The following is a 7,169-nucleotide window of genomic DNA, read 5'->3' as shown; positions in this document are numbered from 1 at the left end:
CCCACTGCTTGGGCCAAAGGGACACGTCTCTGAGCTGGCTTCTCCCAGGACCACCAGTCTGCAAGCTGCATAAAGGCTTTCAGTAGCTAGTTGTCACCCCCAAAAGAAAAGCATCAGCTCTGCCTGGGTCCTTGGGTTCCACAGAGAGCGGCTGGGCCAACAGAAATGGAGAGGTGGGGGAGAAGGGAAACGTGGAGGAATCCCCCCTCCTCCATGTAACAACTGCCGACCCCTGCGAGAAGCCTCTTCTCAGGGAGGGGCTTCTGCCCCCGGTGGGTCTCCCCAAGCCACGTGGGGCAGCCCCAGCTTTCTGGGCCCGGCCTGAGTCCCTTCTTGCTCCAGGCTGTGATTCCGTCAGGCCGCAGGAGCGTGTCAGTGATGGTGCTGCCTGTCATCAGATGCACAGATGTTCGAAACTCAGAAAGCTGCTAAAGAGGCTTCTAGGCAATCGAGGGGGGTTGGGTGGGGAGAAAAGAAGCTTCTGGAAATAAAACAAGCCAGTCACAGAGGGCAGTGTGATGGGGCCTTGGTGGGATTGAAGAGTGGTCCTGCCTGTGGGAAGGGTCAGGTCAGCATGGCCCTCCCCTTGGAACATGCGATGGGGCAGTGCTAGCCGGGCCCAGGATGGGGCGCAACCTGCCCCTAAGTCCAGTCGGGAGGCCCCCTCCCACCCTGCCAAGTGTCCCAGGGCCTCCCATTGCTTTGGGTCGGACACAGCCTCCACGTGCTGGCAATCCATCCCACCATTCATTCACTCACCGTCTCATTCAATTTTCAGCTCCTTTGTGCTAAACGTCTACCACGGCTCTGTGTGCTGCGGAGACAGCCGTGAGCAAGGGGCAAAGCACTGGTGGCCCGGCTCCTTCACTGAGTGGAAAGTAGGTCAACAAGTGACGTGCAGTGCAAGGCTGGGGCTGTGGAGATGCTCACCCCAGTGCAGCCACCGCCTGCCTTGCTCCCGCCCTCTCCATCTCTCCACAAACACCATCATCTCCTTTTCTCTTTTGCCACAGACCACGAAGGTCCACACGACAAAGCCCACGTTATTCACAACCGAACCTGGCTTCTCTTTCTGGAACGTTGGAGAGTGGATGCTCTTGACAGGCACCGGCTGCTCCAGGTGAGGGGAAGACTTTGCCGTTCCAGGCAGGGCTGTGGGGTGGGAAGGGGAAGGGGAGCGGTTCTTCCCTCCTCATCAGGAAGGTTGGAGTTTTCTGACACAGCAAAGAAACAGCAACGACTGCAAATCAGTTAGCCGTTGTACTTGTACAGGTGGAAGGTTTCCATCCTGCCACGCGTTTATGGCCATTTGGAATCATGCATTTTCTTGGTAATATATCTGTCTTCTCCGCTTGCTTGAAATGATCAAACTAACAGTTATTGGCTGCTTCAATATGTTGCATTATGTGTATTTACTCATTCAAGACTCAGAACACCTTATGAGCTAGGGTCCATCGTCGTCTCCTGTTTGTAGTATAGGAAATTCAGGCGCAGAGAGGTTAGGTAGGATGGCCAAAGACACACAGTTAGAAAGAGGAGGGATCTGGAATTTGAACTTAGGACGAAGGTCCTATGTTCGTAATTTCTATCCCAAGTTGATTTGTCGGCAGGTGAAGGCAGTGACCATGCCTGCTTGTTCAGCATGGGGTCCCACAGCATCTGGCTTGGAGTTGATGTTCGGTACCTTTTTGTGGAATGAATGAATGAATGAATGCACCTTTACCAGGATGGATGGTGCCTACTTCTGTGAGGGGCTATTGGGCTCTCTGTACTGTGTTTTTTTATTTTTTGGTTGCGCCAGTTTTTAGTTGTGGCAGGCGGGCTCCTTAGTTGCGGCTCCAGGGCTCCTTAGTTGCGACCTGCGAACTCTCAGTTGCGGCATGCATGTGGGATCTAGTTCCCGGACCAGAGATCAAACCCAGGCCCCCTACACTGGGAGCGCAGAGTCTCACTCACTGGACCACCAGGGAAGTCCCCTGCCTGTATTGTTTTTGTTCTAATTCACGTTTGGCAAGTGGTTAGCTCTTGGCACGTGGAAGTTACTCAGAAAATGTCCACTGACTGGATGAATGACTGAGGGAGAGAGTGAGTGACTCTGAAGTTGATGAGGCCAAGAGGCAAAAAGGGAGAGAGGGAGGGACTGAGCCCAGACATGCATTTGCCCAGGCCCCAGTCTTGGTTTTCTCCTCGTTGGACCACTGCTATTGTTGTTTTGCTGTTCTGTTGTCATGAATCTGGACCTTTGCTTCTTTCCTGTATCCTCTGCGTCAACATCAGGGGATCAGGGCGTTTGGGACACCTGGACGGCATCAGGATGTCCCTGTGAGCGCTGGGTTTTTGTGGTGGCAGAGTCCAGCAGACCTCACAACATCCCAGCAGCTCTGGGAGAAGCCCCAGCTGTGATGTCCAGGACTTGAGGCGGGATACAGGGCCCATGGAAGACGGTGAACACTCCTGCTGCCTTTTGTGGATTCTCAGCCCCTGGTGTGTGTGGGCGCTCAGCCGGTGGCTGCTGGGTGTCCATCCAGGCCTTCACGCGTACACTCGTGCATTCCCTCGTTTGCTGCGTTTGGCCCGGTTACCTGCCATGAGCCCTGGCCTCGCCCCCTCCCAACACTGTGAGCAAGTTAGTCCCAAAGTGCTGTGAGCTCAGTGTCCTTATTGTTAAAACACAGACTGTGACTGTCCCTTTTTTGCAAGATGATTGTGGGTTAAACAAATTAAGGCAGTAAAGCTGCAAGAACAGAGCAAGGCCTGCAGGAGACCCTTAACAAATGGAAAGGCACAGGTGTCTGCAGGTGTATGGGCATCAGTTCACTCACAAATGAGGCCAGTGGTATCTCCAGGAGACGCATGAGTTCTCAGATGAGACCCAGTTGGGTTGGGACGGAAAAGAGAGAAGGAATTTTTCCACCCTCATCTTTATGTTCACTTTATTTTCTGAGAAAAGTGTGCTGTGTATTGAGAAAAGCAGAATGGGGTGACTTGGTGTTAAGTTTGGAGATTTCTCTTATTCGTTAATCTTTCACTAACAAGTGTAGTCCAGGGCAAATCCCTAACAATTCTGGGATTTGGGAAGAAAAGACAAAGCCATTTGTGGGCCATTCTGGTTCTCTTCTGCAAAAATTCTCAAGCCAGAGCAGCAGGGCAGGGTGGTGTGGGGAGTATCCTGCCTTTGGAAGAACATGTGGGAAGCCAGTGTCACATGTAGAGCCGGGATAAAAAGATTTGATGCTGGTAAGTGCACAGGTTGTCCTAGGGTGGGCTTGGGTGTGGGTTCTGGTCTTTTCCAACAAGGAAGAGAATTTTTGCCTTCATTTGGGTGTGGTTGAGTGGCTAAAGGGGCTAGGCCTGGAGTTACCTGCCAAAGAACAATCTCGATGTGTGCATTTCTCCAAGCATTGGCCAAATCCATAACGATGGACATCGTGCATTCATCCATCACTTTGTTCATTTATGACATTTATTATAGAATAAGTGGGAATATCAGATAAGGTGTCTGAAAACAAAGAAATCCCTTGTGGTTCTACCACTCAATTTATTTTATTTTTCATTTATTTTATTTTTAATTTTTAAAAAATTGACGTACAGTTGATTTACAATGTTTCAGGTGTACAGCAAAGTGACTCAGTTATTCTTTTTCATATTCTTTTCCATTATAGATTATTACAAGGTATTGAATATAGTTCCCTGTGCTACACATTAGGCCTTTGTTGTTTATCCATTTTATATACAGTAATGTATATCTGTTAATCCCAGATTCCTAATTTATCCCTCTACCCCCGTTCCCCTTTGGTAACCATAAGTTTGTTTTCTATGTCTGTGAGTCTGTTTCTGTTTTGTAAATTAGCTCATTTGTATCATTTTTTAAGATTCCACATATAAGTGTTATCACTGGCGGACTCTCAACCACTGCGCCACCAGGGAAGCCCACGTGTGTCTTTTTGAATTAGAGTTTTCGTCTTTTCCAGATATATGCCCAAAAGTGGGATTGCTGGATCATATGGTAGCTCTATTTTCAGTTGTTTTAAGGAACCTCCATACTGTTCTCCACAGTGGCTGCACCAATTTACATTCCCACCAACAGTGTAGGAGGGTTCCCTTGTCTCTGCCACTCAGTTTAAATCAGCTACATATGCATGCATTTCCCTAAGTGGTATAGCAGGGCCATTAGGTGTTTAGAAAGGACATGGGAAAACAAAGCCATGTTATCACCAGGCGGTGTTTGATGGAGCCATTAGCACACAACCACGAAGGTAGGGACCTCCAGCCTTCACCTCCTGGCCGGTCAGAGGCGTCGTGCGGTCCAGGGATAAAAGCATCCTGTCAGCTCCCACTGCTCCAAGCCAGGAAGCTGAGGTGTTCTTGGGAAGTTCGGGCATGGGTACCAAATGGATGTCCCAGAAACAGTCCAGTGAGGAAATAACCATCAGGGACCCTGACCCCATCCTACCTTGGCAGTGAAGGGAGGTGAAGTTCTGCTGGAGGTGCGCCACCATCATCCTCCCCGTGTCCGTGCACACCAGCCACCAGCACCTGCATTTCTCTGCCCAAGGGCTTCCTGTGGTAACGGTGCGAGATTTGCCATTCTTGGGGCCAGCTGAAGTACTGGGAGTTGCTGCCCCCTGGGAGCGGTCCTCAGCCAGTGACTCACAGGAATGGTGCATGAGTCTCTTCCAGTGGGCCGGCACCCAGTCCCCCCAGCACCATTGAGCTCCAGCCGCTCAGACACTCGGGTGGTAGCTGGTGACACTTCCTGTGCTGGCTTCCCTCACTTCTCACCCTCCATCAGGTCTTCTGCGGACGCACCTCCCAACCAGATCCCTCGCATTCAAATCCTTGCCTCAAGGTCTTTTTCTAGAAGCCCACTGTCTGCCCACACAGCATGTAGGCAAGGAAGACAGATGGTAAAACCCATACTGGTGACCAGTGCTTTAAATGGAGGCCCAAGGAGCAGTGGAGAGGCTATGGGGACTTAGCCTAGAAGGAAACAAATACCTCTGTTTGGGATTCTCAAAAACAGATTCTTGCTGGGAACTTTTCTAACATGCAGGAGACTTTTAGAGGAACTCAGAAACATTTACCCAGCGGTTCCTCTGTACCAGATGTTGAGACACAATACTGAGGCCGAAAAAGCTTGGTCTCTCTCATGCAGTTCATGATATAACTGGGGTGAGGTTGATCAAATGATCCAAGGAATAAATGTGCTGTAACACATGGTAGGAAGGAGAGGTGAGAGGCGCTCTGGCTGCTTTTAAAGGAGGTTTTGACCTAGTCGGCTCCGAGGCGTGGGGCTCCAGAGCATGGGGAGGCTTTGACCAGGTGCAAAGGGAGGGACCAGTGTTCCAGGCAGAGGGCCTGGCGTTTGCAAAAGCACAAGGGCGGGGGGATGTGTGCTGGAGAAGATGCACGGGGCCAGCGAGACGAGCTCACAGGGGACGAGACTGGGAAACTGCCGTCTACGGCCATTCAGGATTTTACCCTGGAGTCTTGGAGACTGTGAAGCCAGCGACGGGCTTTAGGTAACATCATTTGCGTGCTGAAGAGATCCCTCTGGCTGCTGTATGATCCACTCAGAGTTTATCTAAAGATTCCCTCCTGTCCCCTCCCCGCCTCTCCCGCCCACTAAGACCCTTGGACTGGAACCAGGGAGCAGGAAGGCTGGGGTTCACCACGACAGAAATGACTGTCGTTCCGTTTGAACCAGCCCAGCACACAGTGGTTCTCGTCTTGCCAATTACCTTGTCGTTTCCAAAAGCACGTTCACGCTGGAGGAATGAATGGGGCTGGTGCGGCCTTATATAACAGTTGGATGTCCCTCGCGGCTGGAAAATAGTGCTCCTGTCAGACGATAAGCCCCAAAGAACACGCCTTGGATCTGATAAACAGATGTTGGCAAATGGGAGGTTTGAAGGCAGTGCCAAGCTCTGTGGTTTGGACTGGCCCTACGAGTGAAACAATCGAAGCAGCTAACCATCTGCAGGAGGGGAAAAAGTAGGGGAAATTCAGCCTGAGACAAAGAGGCAGTGTAGGAGGCGTAGGGCCTGCAGCGTGCACGGCTCTGCCACGTTACCACAGCCTCGCAGGCTGCCACCAGCCCACCCAGCGGGACGCCATGGTTGCAGGGCCCGTCGACCATCCTGTTCATCCACCAATGTTCCTTCCTGTGGCGCCTCCTTTGAAAGTAAAGGGGTGGGGTTGGGTTATGCGGGTGGGCATGCGAAGGAAGACTGTGGACGATCTGTAGAGAGCTCTTGGGGCCCATGCGTTGTCCTTCATGTTTGATGATGTGGCTTAGAAGCTGTAAAGCCTTTACTTGTTTTGCCATGGATGGCTCTGAACTGAGCTGGGCAGATTCCCTCACCCAGTGTGGCTCGTGACCACGGACCATCTACCAGAAGCCTGGCTGAGGTTCCAATGCAGTGGGCCTGGTAGGAGGTCGTGGAACCACATAGAGAGCCCGCTCGGGCATTCTTTTAGGACAACATCTACTGTTTGGAGGAGCAGAGGGCAGGGCCCATGTCTGTCAACCAGCTCCACTCCTCCAGGGCTCACACAGTAAGTCCTCAGACCAACAGCTCCTATGTCCTGGATAGAAATGCAGAATCTCAGACCCTACCCGAGACCAATCAAATGAGAATCTGCCTTTTCACAAGATCCCCAGGTAATCAGCAGGCATATTATAGTTTGCAAAGGGTGGGTCTAAAGGGTATCAGTAAGTGGTCCGTTATTAGAAGCAGTTTTTCTGTGCCAGGTATTGTGTTTTCCATACTTCATCTCATTTCATCCTTAAAATCACTCCAGGGGACAGAGGGAAACTAAGATGCAGGTGAGGACACGGGGGCTGGGTGATGTCCAGTCTTGTGCCCAAGGTCATACAGCTGGTAAAGGGTGGGGTCAGGTCTGGGTGGCCACTGCTCTCCTGCTCCCTTCAAGAGAGCCTAGCTGGACGCTCTCCTTCCACGGCTTGGCAAACCTAGGTCTCTTACCCAGAATCCTTCCTCTGTCTGGTGCCCAAGCCGGCTCTTAACCTGCTGTGGTCCCATGGCCTCCTGCACAGAGCAGGGCCTCTAGAAACGTCTGGGGAATGATGGAGACTGTGCTCCAGACAGCCGAGTGAAATGGTGAGCAGCCTGGGCGTGGACAGAGAGACTCACATCTAGAAAGAC

The sequence above is a fragment of the Neophocaena asiaeorientalis genome, unplaced genomic scaffold, assembly GCF_003031525.2.
Source record: "Neophocaena asiaeorientalis asiaeorientalis breed wild unplaced genomic scaffold, Neophocaena_asiaeorientalis_V1.1 scaffold606, whole genome shotgun sequence".
NCBI lineage: Eukaryota > Metazoa > Chordata > Mammalia > Artiodactyla > Phocoenidae > Neophocaena > Neophocaena asiaeorientalis.
This window is presented reverse-complemented; position numbering follows the sequence as displayed.